Below are 19,793 nucleotides of genomic sequence, written 5' to 3' on the forward strand. Positions count from 1 at the left end.
TTGTAGCAGCAGAAGTCCAACACAGAGGACTGACACTAATACATTGAAATACTCTATGCTAGAGGCTTTGCTGCTGCAGGGTTCATAAGCAGGTGATTAATTCCCCTTATGCAAGTGGCACTGGTGATATAATTTAAGAACATAGCTAAACTGGGAGTCTGCACTCAGATCATGCACAGCAAGTCTACCTTTTCTGGGTTTGCCAATTGCCTAACTGTAAAGATTTAATGTAAAAATAGAGAGGTGTTTATGCATTCTGGAAGAAAGGACTTCATTGTACTTTATTTATTGTAAGGGAGAATCTTCCTTATAACACCATATGAAACTATTAATATTATTAAAAATCTATGTTATTTATAATGGTCATTTAATATAAAACTAATTTTGAAAATATTCTGTGATCATTCAAGCACTGAAAAAAGTAACAAAGGTTGAAAAAAACATGTAAGGTCTTTTTACACAACTGTAGGCTCTTCACTACCAAGCTTATAACCTCCTCTCAAATGCAGTTTTCTGTGATGTTGATCCCTCTTGTTTAACAATGACAAGCATTCATAAATTAAACATCTATTATATCAGATAGCAGAATGCCACCTTCTGATAAACCCATGCAGAAAAGAAAAAAAAACCCTACAACTATACTCCATCAATGTAATGCTGCTCACCTTCTAATCTGTATTTTTTCAAATTATTATATAATTTCAGATTTTTTTGTTGCATTGTGTATTCATAAGAATATTACTTAAAAGCTACGCCTCCAAATTAGTCATCTATTTCATTTGCAAATATATTCTTCTTCTCAATATCCCACTTCCAATGAGCAAAGTTGTCACCTCCCTAATGTGCCATTGCTGTGGCATGTGTAGCAATAGCATTTATAGTAATAAAGAGACTTTTTTTTAGAAGTATCTAAATAGGCTACATCTTCCGAAAGACAGGTAGTATCTGCATTCAGTGCTGCTGCATAAAACAAAAAGTAAAATATCAAGGCAAAGGATGTAAAAGATGCAAAGCAGAGATTATTGTACAAGGAAAAGACTGGCACAGAATATTACGTTTCTACAGAAATTGACATAAAAATTAGCATTGTCACCCTGTCTTTAAATTCTTTCCATTTCACAAAGTCGTGCTGAATTACACTGAGTTTTGCTAAAGGCGCAGCTGGCATGTTGTGGTTCCTGGGATACAAATGCATATTAATGGCTATTTGAAAGGGATAATAGTATATGAGAAAATAATCAGTGCATTCTTTTCCTTCTGTTTAAGAGGTTATCAATCTGTTCCCACAAACATTGCAGTTTTCTGTCTTGAAAATGTTTTTGAAACTGTCCATAATAATTTGAGGTCCAAATCCGTGAACCCACTGTAAGTACAGGAGATCAAGACTCCTGATCAGAGGATGAGGACAATGTCTGAAAAGACTAGTGCACATGGACCTTAAGTATATTAAAATCATGGCTAAGTTTCTCTAGTGTGTTAGAGTCTAGCTGTATGTCAGAAGTGCTAGCATACTGTAAACTACTAGAAAAAAAAAATGCAATTACTCTGTAAAGAATCAGCAGTAACCAGAGCCATATTTCAATCTTCCACTTCACAAAATTAACCTTGTGAAATGACTAATGTCAGGCTTCATTCACAGGCCAGTTCAGTTGTGAACAGTTACGCAGGTTTCATATTTCTGTTTCAGTGCAACAGTGATATACAGTGTTTTTCTTAAATCTGCAGAAACTGGACATTGAAGGAAGATGCAAAATGTCATTATTGGAGTGACACAGAAGTCTCAGCTTTGTTCTTTAAAAGAATTCTTACAGAGGGGTCACAAATTACTTACATAAACCTTAGAAAAATAAGAGTACGTGCTCATGATGTTTGGGCTTCACTTTTGAAAGCCTATTTGATGAGACTGCAAGTGTGTGATTTAGAAAGCTCAGACACAGAAATGGTTTCAAACTGCGCATGCAGGGCCAAAGGGTTGTAAGGGTCACTTCACAGTAAAGCTGAAAAAGAATGACATTAAGTGTAATTCAGTTTTAAAACAATGCCTTCTCAAAGAGGCTTGTTCTTCTTTCTCAGGCTGGGGTAAATGCTCTAAGGTCAGGAGACTACAATGCTTGTCAGTGCATTCAATGCACATTAAAAAGACAGGCTATTAAGGAAGAATCTGACATTTACTTGGGAGCCAACCCTCCCTTCTTCCACTTGTCCCCTTCCTCAATTTCAACACATTCTCTAATTAAGCAATACAATGCAATATAATTGATGTGGTAGTTATTACCAGGAATTAGCCATTCTCCTATCAAATCAGACTGTTCAGAAAGGGCTGTGTTTGAAATGGGCAAACTTAATTACCCAATCGTCCCCATGAGAGATGTACAAATAGATCAAGACATCACACATGCACAACTGATCTCAGCTCTGACACAAGCTTTTTGTCACACCCTCATCCATCTTTGCTTACCAGGGTTAATGGTGGCTGGAGTCGACGCCAGACAATTTAATAAATAAGAACATTGGTTGGGTTTCAAATGAAGCACACCAGAAAGCAGGATTTAGTGACATTTTGATTAAAGGTTCATATATAACGAAGGCTTTTTATGAGGCAGCTGTTTAAAAGACAATCTATTTGAGTAAAAACAGAGAGCAGGGTGGCTGGTATCCCTTGGCAATTTACTGTGAAACATTTGTTTGCTTCACAACAATTTGATTCACAATCATTGCACTTGCATGGTTGGTTGACTAAATCAGTATCTCTAGCAGTCATTACAGTGAGCAAAGAAAAAAAAAAAGTCAATTGATAATGTAATGTCCCTCTGTGTTATGCAGAATAGATTTATCCCATGAATACATTCAATTTCCTTTTCCAGCACCTCATTTTATGTTTACATTTCCCAGTATGAAGTTTTGGATTTTTTAGTTACAGAGGCATAAAAAGTATTTATTTAAGAAAAGTATTAATCCAGAGCAATTTTTGATAGTTGTTCTGAAGGGAGTTCACCACCAGCACTTTAATAAACAACTTCAGATTCACTGATATTGATCTAGGAAAGGATTGATTGAGGGATTGAGGGTTATTAAAATAGAAACAACAACAGTAATTTACATCTGATCATGTAAACAACACAAGCCATTCTCTATCTCAGGTTGTCTCTATGCTGTGATCTCTACTGAGACAAGTAAAGGAACGCCTTGTTCCAACTTGAGCTGTGAGAAGTAACTAAAAAGTATTTTAAAAGCATAGATATGAAGTATTCCGGCAACAGAAAACAGATGAATAAGTAAGAGCCTGTCAAGCAGGGAAAATGTCAACTCTGAAGGGTCATGCTGCATTTATTGAGGTCTGGATGGGTAAGCAGAAGAGAGTAATAACTGGTGAGAACAGAAAGTGGGAATGAGGAGATAGCTCTTATATTGCAAAAGAACACTCTAAACTATTGATTTGCTTAATTTAGATAAATCTCTGATAATAAGAGCATTTCAAGTTTTTAAGAAAATATTATTTTATTTTTAAAATGCTATCCTAGGCAGTTTCCAAACTGCTCAGTGAAAAGGCTGCTGATATCATTAGAGAAAGACGAAGGAGGTGAAGTTTCTACATTTCTCTTCATTGTCATGACTGTAACACAATTTTGCTGTGACAACATACCAGATGCCAAGGATACATTGAATGCCTTGACAGCTCTGAATATGTAACATTCCCGAGATGGAAGAAAAAGCAAAAACTTTAGCACAACTGTGTTCTCATGTTCACTATAAAGATAGTTCTGAAATGGTAGAGCCATGCCTTTGCCAGACACTCATTCACTAAGTCTCACAATCTGCACAATTTTCTTCTTCATAAGCACATTTGGCTTGATTTTCTTCTTATTTTTGTCTGCACCTGACACGTTAGGCTAGTAGGTTCCATATCAAAGTACTTTCTTGTCTGTTCAATTGTATGCATGTCAAAATAAACTTCATTGTATGATAAGGTGAGTGCTATTTCCTTATTTCAAAATACTCTCACACAAGGGAACTTCTAATGAACTAGTAGTATCCGAAACACCTTACACAATACATGTAAGTTAAATAAAATTGCTTGCAACAACCACTAACCCATTATCAAATTTTTGGCAAAGATTCTACTTAGACTACACAGACTAAGGGCCAGTGTCTTCTCCAGATTACGATCATGTGTTATGCTGTGATCACAAAGAGAGCTTTAAATGTCATACCCAATGTCCCACTTTTGCTTACCAGTTACCGATTAATGCTTTAGAGGTGCACTGGAAGGTCCTAGATTTTTTTCTCTTTGTATTACAGGCATTATATTAGATGAGTATAGTAAATGAAATCGAAACAGGAACAGATTTTTAAGTGTGATTGGAGTGATCACAACTTGATCAACATCCTTGGAGCAATCTCCATCTGCCAAGAAGTAAGTTTCACTGAGTTGAGTCTTTTATGAATAAAAATAGTCATACCTCCCTCCCTCAGCATTTCACTAATCTCTTGTTTATTCAACAGGCTGTTGAAGGACTGTATTCAACGATCATAAATTGGGACTCATATTCAAGAGACAGGTTTGAAAGGTATTTATGTGTAAATGTAATATTCAGAATAATTTTATTTTACCTTGGCTTTATCTGGGTTATTTGAGAGAGCTTACAATTGCCCATTAAGTATTGGGCCAGCTTCAGGAGGTAAGGCAACAAATCCCTTCACTGATTTTATTGTTGTATATAAGTTAAGCAGCAGTAACAGGCAAGTACTTTATGTGCTGACAGCAAAGTGTGTTTATCTGGTAGTAATTATGAGTGGTTTGTTTGACTCATACACCTGTAGTGTTCTGTAACATGATTAACTCTATAGATAGAGACTATATCTTTACTGTAACATTACACAGTACTGGTGCTTGGAAGTCTCTGAATGTCTTATTTCAAGGCTGAGATATGTCTCAATGTCTAAAGGTTTTCTATACTCAATTTCCATCCCATTAATGACAATCTGAGGGATATTTGTGTGATCTGATTTAGGTTCTCTCTGCAGGCTTTCTAAATTGTCTCTTTGGAAGTTTCTGCCTCTTTACCATTGACTGCATGGGGATGTGTTGTGGTTTTGCAAGGAGTCACTTTTGCTTGGTAACATGGGGATGGGGCTGCAGTGCAGACCTGGTAAGAGTTCTCGGACTTTCTCCTGGTTCTTGGGTTCAGATCCAACTCCGGCCCGGCTGGGCCAATCTGGTGCCTCTGCCGTCGCTATTTAGGGATGGGAATTTGAAGTGTTTGGGAGGAGGTGTAAGAGTGGTATAAGATGGAGGCAACCATGAGAACCTCACAGAGAAGGAGGAAGGAAGGAGGATCACCAGACTGTAGACCCCTTTGCAACTCATGGTGAGAACACAGACTGTACCCCTGCAACCTATGGAGAGCAATGGCAGGACTGAGAGCTACCAGCAGCTCCAGGTGAGTGCACCCAGCTGGGCAGGAGACTGTGATGAGGTGGGCATGGCACAGGCTGTGCTGGAGAGCCTGTGGGCTGCAGAGCAGATCCACATGAGAGGCAGAGAGGAGCTGCAGCCTTTGGGATGAATGCACAACAAAGCTACCTGTGCAGGGCTGCTGGGTGTCGGAGGTACCCCACAGAGGAGCAAGGAGGACTGGGGAGGAGCCCACCTGCCCTGAGGAGAGACAAACGGCAGAAACCATCAGGAATAGACTGACTGAAACCTCCATTTCCTGCTCCCCTGAGCCATTCAGCGGGAGAGGAGATAAAGACATGGTGGATTAAATTATTTTCTGTTTTCTTCCCCAAGCTGACTAGCCTGGTCTGTTTTGTGAGACCGTAAGTGGCAATTAGGCCTCCCCTTTAGGTATCCTCAGTTCTATGGTACTTGAGTCTAATTGTGGTCTTTTGTCCTTGGATGGGCTTAAACCAGGACAGGATGTCAAGTGCCTGAATTATACTTTCTGAACTGCACCTAAGGATTGTATCATGGAGTAAATGGTGCAGGAGTTTTCACAAGTGTCTAAACCCCCACAACCGTATCATAAAGGAAAACATTCTTTCTCAAAATTATCAACTTGCCTCTCTCAACAAAATCCTCCATTAAATTCAAGTGAGAGTTTGAGAATGGGCCAGTCTAACAGATCTACAAACCCCCAGATCTATGCAGATACAGAAAAGGTGAACAGACACAGACAAATGACCACCTCCCATTTGCAGAATTAGCATGTCCTTTTTTCTACTAGCAATCATGTTTACTGAAGGTTATCTGGAATGAATTCTGAGATCAACTGATGTTTAAAAGGCCCTTAGTGCACAAAAAAAGTAGCAGGATCTAAATTTGATCCATTTATAGCCCGTTGTAAGCATGTCACTGAAACATAATATCTTTTCATTTAAAATACAAGAGTACAGTGCTGTGTGAGGTCTGTTGCCCACAGTACAACTGATGATACTTTAGATAAGAAGGATGAGATAGTTTCCAGTCCTACAAAGGTAACACACCACTTTAATGAAAGTTTAGAATGTGTGTTTAATATTTAATCAACTTAATACTTTGATTTATGAAGGCTACTGTATATCTCCCAAGGTAAAGAGCACTTTCACAGAGAGGTATTTGGGGAGAAAAATGTTAACTTCTCAAGTTAAACTTTGAATTGTGTATAAATCTTTTGTAGTTTGTCTGTTTCACTGAATATTTTCACACTGCAAACACAAAGTCAAACATTTCTAAACCATGGTTTATGATGAGCTTCCCCTCATTTCTAGCACAAAACGAGCACTAGTATCAGACACAGGAGAAGTATTAATGTATGTACAATGCAGATCTAGTACCATGTCAACTTTGTAGAAAACTTTTGTTGAGACATTTAAAAGCAGAAAATAAAAAACAAAATGGAGGCAAAACAATGATATGCCATGAGAAGATTAAAGACAAAGAATAATAGATTCATGCATAAAAGCTACAAAATTCTTAACAGTGGTGTCCAGATTTGGATATCTACATCCTAAAAACATAGTGTTAGCTGAGATGAAAAGTCAATCCATATCACCTTTAATATCACAAGGGTTTCCTCCATATGCACTCTCTATAGTCTGCAACATAATGAGTTTTTGAAAATGTGAATCGAAGTGTATTGTAAAACTGTCTGATGGCTATTAGTTTTCCTATACAAGCAGGGTATTGGCAGCTCAGTTTACATGCTCTTGACAACTGCTGAATATAGATGAATTAAGTAGCATATTCTGGACTAGTAAACTGTAAAACCTGTTGCTATTCACTGTCATAAGTTTGCAGTAATCTCTCTTCTCCACTTCTGATGGGATGCTTTGAAATTATCTCTTGCTCCACCTAAAATCATATAACCCTTAGAAAGTGCACATTTACTGCCTTGACTTTTGACTTTTACCATTTTCTTTCAAATGCCAATTCAAACAGCGTGTCACCACAAGAGGAGGCACATCATAACTCACACAGTCCACTGGTAGTGGTCTTGGGGAGGGAAAGTGGGAAGATTGATTTTGTTCCCATAAGAAAAAAATAAGTGACCTATGAAATGTGAAACTGACCTTTTATTTGTTATCAGTCATTTGGACAAGTAAAAGGGAACACCCTCTTTGTTATGCTTATTGGCCTTTTGTCAACACTACATGCTCCAAATTGGTATTTCCTGAAAGGCTAAATGAATTACAAGTGACCTGCCAAATCATAAAGGAAATCAAGGCAGAACCATGAAAAGAATCATCATCTTTGTCATGAGTTCACTAGGCTTATTGGCAAGAAAGTGTGAGCAGAAAAGAGCTTAGCCCTGCAAATCTGTAACATCTCCAAACCCCTAATATTCAGAAAGTAGAAAGCAAAACCTTCCAGAGCAGCTGCATCTCTCCACATCCACTCAAATTCTCAGCACCTGCTTGATGCAGTAAAGTAGGTATCTCAGGCTGCATTACTTTATGCTACCTTTAGGCTAAAATTTCAAAAGAAAAGCCAACGAATAGCTTTATATGTGGCTATAGTTAAGTGATGAGCCATTATTGCTTTCTTAAGCTAACTTATTAAGTGAGATGCTACCTGCTCTTTTCCAAGTTTGTCTCTCCCACAAGATGGGACAACCGCTCAGGTATAACTAACTCTCTAATTTCCCCAGGAGTTGTGTCACCTATAGGCACTCCAGGCCAGAGAGTCTCAATGGACTGATCGTGACTGATTCCTCCAGAGCTATGTCTACTCACTTTACACAGTCATGAAACTATAACACTGGATTTTTTACACAGGGCTTTTTAAAACATGCTAACAGGTCTAACAAAGTGGCAAAGTGTTGAAGTTAGCTGTCTGTTAGCCTGTTAACTGTCAGTTAGACGGAATTCAAAAAATCCAAACTATAGCTTTATTTTGTACACATTTACCATGTTCCTTGTGCATTAGCACATGCATTCCTCCATTACTTCTCATCCCCTGACATATATATACCATTTAATTAATTGTTTTAGCCATATGCTAAACAGTCTCTCAAGCTCCAGTTACTAGCAAACAGGATGTTTTATTTGTGCTAAGTATTTTCAAATGCCTGTTTAGATGTTTCTTGGTCACGTATCTTCTGCTACAGGTGGTTTATGTAGACAATTATGTGTCTAACTGCTTAATCAGCCATACATTCAGGCTCCCATTACTTAATAGACATGCATATAGTAGACATAGTATTTTTCAGAATCAAGTAACACTGCTTTAACCTGAAGCAAAGAAAAAAATGGATGCTATGCAAGATATCTTTCAGCCAAACTCTATTAATCCAGGAAAACTCTTACTGCAAATAATGTCACTGTGTAAGTATTTAAATAGCACAATTCTTTTTGTCAAACTCAATGAAGCCTATCTAAACAAAAAAAAAGGGGGGAAAAAAAGAGTTACCAGTAAGTGTTTCAGAAAGTTATTTTTAGTTTTTTAAAAAATCCCTTTGAAAAAATTAAAGCAAATTTACACATGTGCTCCAGGCAAAACCTGACCATTTTAATCCCCCCTAAAGAACTGTTTTAAACAAAGTGAATGGAGGAAGAATGAATAAAAAAAGATAACGTCATTTCTCTGTTGCCTATAGTGTACTTTTTTCCCACAGAGCTCTGTTTTGAGAAGATGCTAAGCAGATATAAAATATTTTCACTGACTGGCCACTTTTATTGGTTATCCACGTCTTCACAACCATGATTATCTCTGTGACTCTATATAAACAATTTAAGTAAAAAGCAACAATGAATCATGACACAAATAAATTAAAACTGCATCACTTAATAGGGAAGCAGCTCAAGGAAAATCACAGCACATATCTAAAATGTTCAACACAGTCTTTGGATGGCAGCACTAAACAGTCAGAATTCCTTGCACCAGAATGAGTGCTTTACGGCACAGAATAATGACATCCATAAATATGAGACATGATATGCTGGAAATACCTGAGCAACAGTAATTGCAGCATCTACTTGAAATTCTTCTAGGGAATTTGAGGAGCTCTTGTTTCAGTACCACAATGAAAATTTGATACTTTAAGAATGGACAGAGGAATGGAATTATGAAGCAATGAAAGAAAAGACTTCAGGGAACTTGCTTTTTTCCTTCTTTATTGTGGGCCTGCCCCTCAAAAACAGCAAGTGTCTGCTAGAAAATGATAAATCTCCTCAAATCATAACAATATCAAAGAAATACAAAGTAGAAGGATAAAGGGAGGAAAAGCTATGAAAAATTGCTGGATTTTTTCACTACTTTCCAAATGTTCACCAATGTCAGCAATGTCAGCATTTTCCCAAGGAAAACAGTGGAGTTAGAAAATGATCAAATAACATCACTGAAATAGAAGCTATGTTTACATTAGCAAACACTGTGGCACATCAGGAGCAAATCTGGTGGGCAAAGCAGTTACTCTAAGGACTAAATGCACAAACCAAGTGTACTTGAGGCATTTTACTATGGATTTCATTACAGTTTGGTCCTGTGGACTGAATGCTTGTGAGCACTTAGAGAATACTAATTATATTCTTGATCCAGAACTTCCAGTTAATTTTCACCTGAGTATAATCTGTGTGCACCAAAATCACTCTGCAACATGATCCAATGTGTGCATTCCTAATCTGAACTAAAATGCTGAACGCACCAGAATCTACAGCTAAACTTAGTAAACTTTTGAATGAGATTTGTATTGTCTTTCTCATATTAATGAGAATTTACAACACTACTCCTTTTTCATTTATAAAGAATTTTTTTAAGTGAAATCACTGTAAAATAGCTTTCAATGTAGAGATTTCATTTTTATTCACATTTTATTCCCTTATCACTCATTTTCATAATGACAGTCTTCACTGTAATCATTCCATCAAATCATAAGTAAATCAAAATGCATTCAACTACTGCTAAGAACAAGAAAGATTAGAAAGATTTATCTCATTACAAAATTACAAAACACTTCTTATGGCTTCTTCTTCAAAGATATTTTTAATGTAATGTAATCATGAGCAGAAAATAATAAATAACTTTGAATGTTAACTTTCATTAACCAAAAAAACCATACAAGAAACATTATTTTTTTCACAGCAGTTTTAAACAGATCACCTGTTTCTTTAAATGTGTGCATGTGTGTACGTGTGTATCCAAATACCAGTATATACAGACAAATGTAACTTTACACAGAAGACTCTTGGCAATTCTTCATGAATACATCAAATGATTAATTATAAGTTATTAATTAATTCTAAATTATAGGAATAAGAGAAAAATACAACATTTACATAGCTCAAAATCATAGTTATTCTAGAACTTGTTTAGAAATAAATATTAGTAGTTAATGGATATACCTACACTATTTCTCACTACTTTAATAGAAGAGTTTACTCTCATGTGAAAAGGTATTTAGCTATTTAATGTCTCTTTTTTTTTTTTAATGTGTGTTCAATCACTGTCATAAACAAACTCATATGAATATGGAGGAGGGGAAGATTTACATGGACATACTTTTCTACACATCACCCTATCAGGGAACAAGGATATGTTTTTTTTTTTTAATTACATTATTAAAAATCCATTTTGATATTTCCATGTCCTTAACTTAGTCCTTAATCCTTTCAACTCCTCTGCATAAGGAGCCTTGTGTGTCTTCTTGAAAACCACAGAAGGTAAAAAGGAAAATTAACTTGCACTTCCCATGTGGAACTGATTACAGAACTCCTGATTCAATCTAGAATTAATAGAGCAAAGAAGAGCATGTATGGCAGCATCAGCTTCCTTGCAAAAGCCAATAAAAATCATTTAATTTCTACTCTTATCTGCTGTGTGCATATCTACTCATCAGCTTACCACTGTTTATTTCTTACTCATCTCATACACAATTTCTACTCGAGGCATTAGGAATCCAGTGTAAAGAAGAGCATTAGAGATCTGAATGCAGAGTGAAGAATAGGTTTCTGTTTCTTCTTGCATTTTCTTATGTGGATACAAATTAATCTGATTAGCAAGTGTAATTTTAGAGCATAGTCTGAGCTATGATATACCAGCTTAATGGCAAAAAGTGAAGAGCTCCAATACACTTTAAAAGGACTTAGCTGTACAAAGTTGTTGAAGCACACATAAAATTACCTGTGCTATAAAAAATATCGCTAAGGCAACCTCTAACACACTATTATAAAACTTGTATCTATGTAAGAAATTACAGTGGTGCTCGAAATATCAGAATGGGTTCCATTTGTGTTATACCTACTACAGCTTTGCCAGACAGGAAAGAACCTAAAAACTTTAATTTATTATTATTTTTGTAGTTTGTGTCCTGAAAAGTAAAAGGATATTTCATGGCCAGAAGGGTCATTTAAATCAATGCAGGGGCTTGAAGTATTATCAGCATCTTCCACATCAAGCAGCTAGTAGAACCCATCGCTGATTTTCATGTGAAGAACTTAATCTCCATGTCAGTGAAGTACTGATAAAAAGAATGACATCTTACAAGATTATTACATAGAGTTTCAAGATAATCTGAAGAAATAAATGGGAAGCAAGCTTGGGGAAGGAGGCTTGGATGAATATGGCACACGTCAGTAGTAAAAAGCAGCTTCCTGACTTGGAAGAATCTTGTTCTGGGGTTGTAAAATACTATAGCACTGAGTATTGAATTTTATTATAAATAATTATTTCTTCTGCAATATCATATGAGAACCCATGAGCCATCTTCTCTGGCTACAAAACACAGGGAGTACAAAGGTCATCTCTACAGAAAGAAATTATCAGTAAAAGTGTGAATCCTGGGAAATTCCATGTGCCTGCTTCCAGCTGCCTGGACAAGAGCCATTTCCACTCTAAAACCTGTGTTAGCAGTGCCTCACGGCCAGGTTGTTACAGACTGCCTCCCCACGTGTCCTGCTAGCCAACACAGCACTGTTGCTTCCACTGCTGCATACACTGGCTGCCAAATAGTGTTCAAGCAAAGTTAATTGGTATTTGCCCACATATATAGTCACAACCTAAGGTACATCGCAGTCATATGCAAAACCGTCATCAGTGTTTTTACACTTTGGGTGCAAACCAGAATTCCTGTGTGTCAACCCTATGAAATGCAATCCATACTGACAAAACATATCCTCACAGGTGAATACCTGAATGAGTCTTGCAATACAATTGTCTCACATCATTTCACCTCTCAGCAGAGGATTTTGGACATCTAACAAGACAGAATCAAAGTAACAGATATCAGTAACGATGAAGTAGGAAAAAAACTCCACCACACCCAAACCCCAAGTGCTAATACTTGCTTAAGGTTAGTTGAGAGCGGAGTTTGGCTTTCAGGCTTATAGCTCTTTGATCTATCACAAGCATTATCAATCCTGAGAAGTGATGCCTGGTTTTTGGAGGATGCTTTATCCACCCCTGATATTAGATAAAAACTCAGCAGTTTTTTTGGTCAGTACACTAGAGGACAAAGGGAGGAAAAAAATGAAAAAAAAGTATTCTGCCATAAACCTGCATCTCAAAGCAAGATAACCGCTGCAACCAAATTACTCCACTGGAATCTCACTATATGTCACTTGCACTGTACCTGTTGATATTTAGGCTTCAGGCAGCAGCAGAGAAGATTTAGAGAACCTCAATACCTCAGGAAAGATGTAAACGTTTTTTTAAAGGTAGTATTTAAGAAGCTGACCTTCAAATAAATTGCCTGGCATGTATGCTCACCTTCATGCAATATGATGTTCAACTATTTTAACATGCTAGAGCCCTGACACAGAAATATTACTGAGGGAGGAATGATAAAAAAAAAATCAAGATTTTTTTTTTAATCTCTAGAACCTGTACCAATGTTTTATCTGTCACAGGAGAATAAGTGTGAACATCACCCTCCATTCATTTAGTTTTGTCATTCTCCATCAATTGCAAAGGGCTTGTAGGTCAATCAGCTCAGAAGTTGTCAGCTTCTTTATTGGTAAAGAGAGATACCACAACTCTCAAATATTGTCTCTGCCAATATCCCACAACCTGTGGCCTGAGGCAAAGGAACATTCAGATTACAGCACTGTTCACTCTTTAGCTATTGAGAGAATCTTTCTCTGCTCTTTCTCTGCCTCCTGGGTCTAGTGGCATCCATTCTGATATGGACTGATGTAGTTAATGCAGACCTCCCAGTTATCACTACTGCTGGGCACAATCAAGCAGGGATTTCACTCAAGGACTAACACTGATGTTGTTCCCAGGGAAAATATACCTCCATGCCATATGACGCAGACAAATCTTCCATCGTCATCACATGCAGAAGAGCAATGTGCTCTCTACAGAATTTTGCTAAATTCTGCTTTCAACTAGTGACACAGAGGAATTTTTCTACAAGTGACAAATCAGTTTGCTCAGGAAAATGACACAAAAAATCATTAGCACACTGTAAAAAAAATCCAATATCTGGACAGCAGTTTTTTGAAAGCCCTTGAACAACATTTCTTAAAGTCAGTTTGGTTTAAAACTTTATTCCAAGCCCCTCATATACAAATAATATTTATTCATTAAAGATCACGAAGAATTACGGAAAATAGAATGTCTTGGCTTAAATTAACATTGAAAAAGAAACCACTGTGTTTTAAAATCTTAGACTTTCTTTTAAAAGTTCTGGTTAATTCCTTTCCAGTCTCATTGTTTTTCTATTTGCCATCCCCAGTTATGGCCTGCTAGTTGCAACATAAAGTAACACTTTATTAATTTCTATTTTATGATTTTTAAAAGGTATTTGTTCATCTTCAGATGTTGCCTTGGACTGACAGTTCTTGTTTAGGGTTTTTTTGTTTTGTTTTGGTGGTTTTTTCAGTTTGTCTTTTGTTTTTCTTCTTTCTAAGAAAAGAAACTAGAAAACTGAATTAGGAGAGATAGTTGGAGAAATCTAGACATATAAAGAAATTCTTATCAAAATTCTTACATACATACAATAATTTTTACTGTTAAAGTACCAGTTTAAATACTGTGCCAGTTGCTATAAAAGATACTGATTTCATTACAGTATGAGGAAACAAAAGACATGTTGCATCTGCTTATTTGCACACTATGGTCTCACATTGTGACACAGTAATTATTCATCTTTCCATCTGGAAAAGTCTCAGTCTTTATTATGATTTCTAATTCCCAGAATTAACTTTCTTTTTTTAGGGAATAAAATATATAAAGCACATAAAGCTTTGTGTCTTGTACATTTAACACATCCCTTCTATAGAGCTCTATGGTCAAAGCCAAGACACATTCACAAGCTAGGTCTTTCAGAACCCCAATACACTGTAAACTTGTACCATCTTTCTGAGAAGAATCTATTCAAGAAGCTTCTGTAAGACTGAGTGATAGACAAAAGAAAAACTGTTAATAAAATATGACAGAATTATAAGAGGGGATAAATGGGGCCATTGTTGTGCTGAGGCTCCTGACAGCCTGAAGAACAATCAGGAAAGATTATTGGCCTCTTCACTTTCAGCCTCTTCAACACAAGACTGGCCTGAAAAACTGTTCTTATTTAAACAGGATGAATAGAAATAAGATGCTTACTCCATGTTGCTAATCACTGCTCTCTTCATCCCTTCAGTCTGAGTCCTTACTGAATTCTGTCCTTAAACTGCTCAGGAAATTCTCTAGTGATAGATAATCCCAGAGCTGGAGGGGAGGCCAAATGCTGACTGTAAAAATTATTGTGTGAGGTGTCATATTATCCAGGTCAAAATAGGTGATCAGACTGCTCTGTGGTCTAGGTCACCAAACCATCTGCTGTAAGTCTTAGCCTACTGCTAAAATAAGCAGTACATTGAAAAGTTTTAGTAAACTAAGGATTCAAGGCGTCATCAGTGTGTTCAAGAAAAGTAGAACCAGAGATATGTGATAGATACAAACACAAGCAATGCGTTGGTTGAGCTATATGGCCAAGTAGAATGCTTTCACCTGGTCTGCTGCTGATTTCATGTGGAGCAGGCATTTCAACAAGCCATCTGCCCAGGATTCTCAAGATGCATTATGAGAGATGACCAGAAACTCATTTGTGCTTGGCAGAGTTAAGTAAAACACTGTTGCAATAATAAAGGTGATGATGGTTGTTGGAGTTTATTTTTCATAATATGTATCTTTACAAATTGCTCTTGCCAGTTGTCTATTCTGTTCTCTGTTCACTCTAGTCATCTAAAATCTTTTTGTAAATACTTACATTTCTCCTCTCTCTTTGCTCCTTAAACCTTTCATTTTTACCATGTTCTTCTAGAACTCTGCAAACCTCTTTCCCTGTTTATATCATTATCTTGAAGCTGTATATATAGACCATGACCTTATCACCACAGTCTTCTCACTTTTGAACTACATACATTTAACCTTTTTAACCTCTTCCAAAAACTTAGATGCCAATTGACAGATCTTTAAAAAGAAATCACTGTATTTTCTCCAGTTCTTTCATATTCAAATACTTTCTAAGAGGCTGCAGACAAATCACATGCACTACAAAACAAAGTGTCTACAACTCTACATTTAATGTCTTAAATTTGCAGGTTATATGATCGAAACTTCATTAAGTGTGTAATCACTCTGTGCACATATGCAAGATGTAGCAAAGTAGACTGACTTTCCAAGCTCGCTGAGTGGTTGCTTTTACGAAAAATCTAACCTCAAACGCAGAAGCAGAGAGTCTCTATGGAAAGTGTACAGCTACTCATATAAATATATCTTTTCATTTGAGAGATTTTTTAAATTTTCTTTTTTTCTGAGATAGGGCTATGTTTGCTATAATGTGGCTATTCTTCTGCCTCTATCAACTGCCTTTTTTTTTCTGCATCTCAGTAGCTTCTAAATAGCTCTTCTCCCAAAACCTTGTTAAACATTCTTTTATTTTCTCCCCTCAAATTGTTTGGCGCTTTTTTTTAATGAATTAATAATGAGAACCCTGAACAGATCTTTCTCTAGAATTTCCAAGACACTGTGCAGCAAAGTCAGATTTGAGCACTTACTACTTTCTGAAGGCTCACAGTTTCTCAATGCTGTTGAAATAGATGATTTTAGACTTTTATTAAGTTTCTTTTTATCAATTCCACATTTGTTCAACAGTATTTCTGGTTAATTCTATAACGCCATCTGAAATATTCTGTAATAACTCTGGGCACTGTTTACATATTTTTCTAGAACTGAGTAATTGCTTGGTGTCTCTCTAGGTCAATCTCCGTTCTACTTTTGTTTTTCTTCTCTTATTTTCCCTTCCCTTCAAATATCAAATATTTCTTCTGACACATCAGATTTACAGTAGATAATTTTCACAGATTCAGAGTCTGTCCCTTTACAGGTCTAAAATATATGCTGTCCAGACCTGCACATTTGCAGACAGTGTAAGTCTAAGGAACTAATGCTTGGTTACGCTTCCTTGGGGATATGCAAAGGTGGTGGTTTGACAACTGCTTGGGGATAATGAAGTTCAAATGTGCTGAGGCTGGGGACACAAAATGTGGCCAATAAAAACTGAGTAGATATTTTTTCCATTAACCCACAATCTTAAAAATATACCTCACAACATTAAAATCTAAAGAGTTGGAATTTGCATTGAGTTTTGCAGAATATTGTTTGAAGAAGTCTTTTTAAAGTTTTTCTGCTGTAGGGCCTGTACTCTCCTGTTCCTTTTTTATCCTATTTTACCATTACTTTTACATTTCCCAAGTACATGATCCAAATCCTTTTGTATACCTCCACTGCTGTGGTAATGTGCTACTACCCTCTTTCCTTCCTTCCTCCCTTTTTCTCATTTCTTGTAATTTGTTTTCTGTACAGTCTTTTGAGACACTAAACTTTCAGACATGTGCAACTGTAATCTCTACCATTTTAAAAGTCCTATTGACTGTTTACAAATCCAGAAAAATAAAATGCATATTTAAAAAAAAAAAGTTGCATTTGTGGTTGAATTATTCAAGAATCATGGTTTTTATAATAATCTTTACCGTAGCAGCACATTCATATAAAAAACCTCTTTAAACCTGTACTACAAAAACTCCAGATGCAACTGCATAGAAGTTAAGTTAATCTTTTGAGCTGCTCAAACTGAAGTAGGATTTTAGTCTGACAAAGCTCCTGACACATTTTTCTGCATGGGATTTTACTTTCAGGATAAATCTTTTGATATGTAAATGAATTACTAGATCTAGGTTCAAATTGTAAGTAGATCAGATTAACTGCTTTCTTAAGAATTTACCACTAATCTTATTATATTTACTATATTGTTAAAAATCAGCCTCTACATTCTCTTGACTGGACTTCATAGCCACACAACAGTTTTGATGCATGAGAGACTGTCATGAATTTAACAGCAGCACCACGGTCCAAGAAGAATTGCCAGGACCACTGTATGCTTGAGGAAGATGACACGCTGAAAGTGAATAAATCCTGAACCAGGTACCAGAACACTAGCTTTATGATCAACTGTCTTCCAGTGTAAATGGAGCAGAGTTTTTCTTCTCAGTTTTATTTATCTGTGGAGAAAAGGTGCTTAATCTTTCCAGTTACTGAAAGACAAGGAGAGGTATCAGAGCAAATGTGACAACTTGTATAAGAATTTCTATGTTTAGTAAAACCTGAATCACACTGTCCCTTCTAGGGCATCTAATTTTCCTAGCTACAAAGGAAAGCTTGTACCACATAAATATAGTTGCTGGTGAACTTTTGTCATGGTTTGACATAGCCTTTTCTGGTAAGGGGGAAGGGGCTGTAAAGATGGCTCCTGTAAGAAGTTGCTCGCAACTCTCCCCAGCTCTGAGCCAGACCCACTTCTGTGGCTGAGCCAATTAGATACCTCCACAATCACTTTTTAAGAAGAAGTTGGAAGAGGAGGTTTCTTCCTTCATCTTCTTCCTTCTTCTGCCTCTTCTTCTTCGTCTGGCTGGTGGTGGTGCAAGGAGTAGAAACAGTGAGAGAAACAACCATGTGGATTCCAAGGTCAGTGATGAAAGAGAGGAGGAGGTGTGCTGGAGCAGAGACTCCCCTGCATTCTATGGAGAGAACTGGTGAAGCTGAGATTTATTTTCATTTCTTTAAAGACTCATTTTGATAATGAGCCTGTATCAGGGGCAGACACTCATTTTGCTAAAGCTGGCCCCAAACCAAGGGCAGCGATTCACTTCATTAAAGGCCCCGAGCCAGGGACAGTGACTATGGCTGGAGGAGGCCGTGTCCCGTGGGCAGGACCCAACCACTTCACTGCAGACCCCGAGACAGGGGCAGTGATTTTCTTCTTTAAAACTATGGCTGGAGCAGGCCGTGTCCCGAGGAAAGGACCCAATATCCACAGCTGTAACTGTGGGGAGGAACCCCTGACAAAGCAGCTCATTAAACTTATGCCCAGAAGAGGCCTTGTCCCAAGAGAGGGACACTGCAACTGTGGTGAAGAATCCACCCCAGAGATATTCACCAAGGACTGTGTCCCGTGTGAGGGAACCTATACTGGCAGAAGCTGCAGCTGTTGGGAACAACCCACACCAGAGAAGTTCGTTAAGGACTGTGTCCTGGGGGAGGAACCCCGTGTTGGAGCAGGGGAAGAATGCCAGGAGTCATCCTCATCTGAGAAGACAGAAGCGGCAGAGCCCATCTGTGAGAGACTGACCACATCCCCCACTCCCTGCCCCCCTGAGCCGTTGAGGGGGGAGGAGGTAGAGATATCGGGAGCAGTGAGCTGGGCCTGGGAAGAAAGGAGGGATGAGGGAGTGCTGGTTGTAATTTTCTCATCATCCTACTCCCTTTTTGCTTTTATTCCGTTCTGTTTCTTGTAGAATAAACTTTCCTACTTTCCTAAGTAGAGTACTGGAGTCTGTTTTGCCTGGAACCGTAATTGGCAGCAAGCCCTCCCTGCCCTTGTCTTAATTCACAACAATCTTGCTTATCTTTTTACTCCCATTTCGCTGGGTCCTCCGCCATTCTAACGAGAGTGGGGGTGAATGGGGGCAGCGAGTGAGAGACTGTCGTAGTGCTTCTGTGCTAGCTGGGCCAAACCACAACAACTTTTTTAATATAGGTTACAATAGAATTGGAGATGATAAATATTTTTATGTAGAGAGATACTAGTCTGTGAAATGTATTTACATAGTACCTACTACTTTAAAACCTCAGTGCATTATGATCTGAAATTAACTGAGCATTCCTGTGTCGTAAAAGGTGACAACTCCTTGCAGTTCAAAAGAGAGATTCAAGGAAATGAAGTGCCAGTCTAAGGCTCCAGAGGAAGAACTTGGTTCTAAGATCTCTGCAGATTTAGACTGTTGCCATCACCCCTTCCTTTCAGGCAGAGAAATATATCCTGACAGCACAAAGA

The 19,793-nt window shown here is 37.4% G+C and overlaps 1 protein-coding gene across 2 annotated transcripts in view; it reads right to left on the reverse strand.

Moving 5' to 3' along the window:
* CACNA2D1 (calcium voltage-gated channel auxiliary subunit alpha2delta 1) overlaps window positions 1-19,793 on the reverse strand; it is a 393,756-nt gene that overhangs the window by 349,213 nt on the left and 24,750 nt on the right. The window lies entirely within an intron of this gene.

This window comes from Colius striatus, chromosome 1, assembly GCF_028858725.1.
Source record: "Colius striatus isolate bColStr4 chromosome 1, bColStr4.1.hap1, whole genome shotgun sequence".
In the NCBI taxonomy this organism is placed as follows: Eukaryota; Metazoa; Chordata; class Aves; order Coliiformes; family Coliidae; genus Colius; species Colius striatus.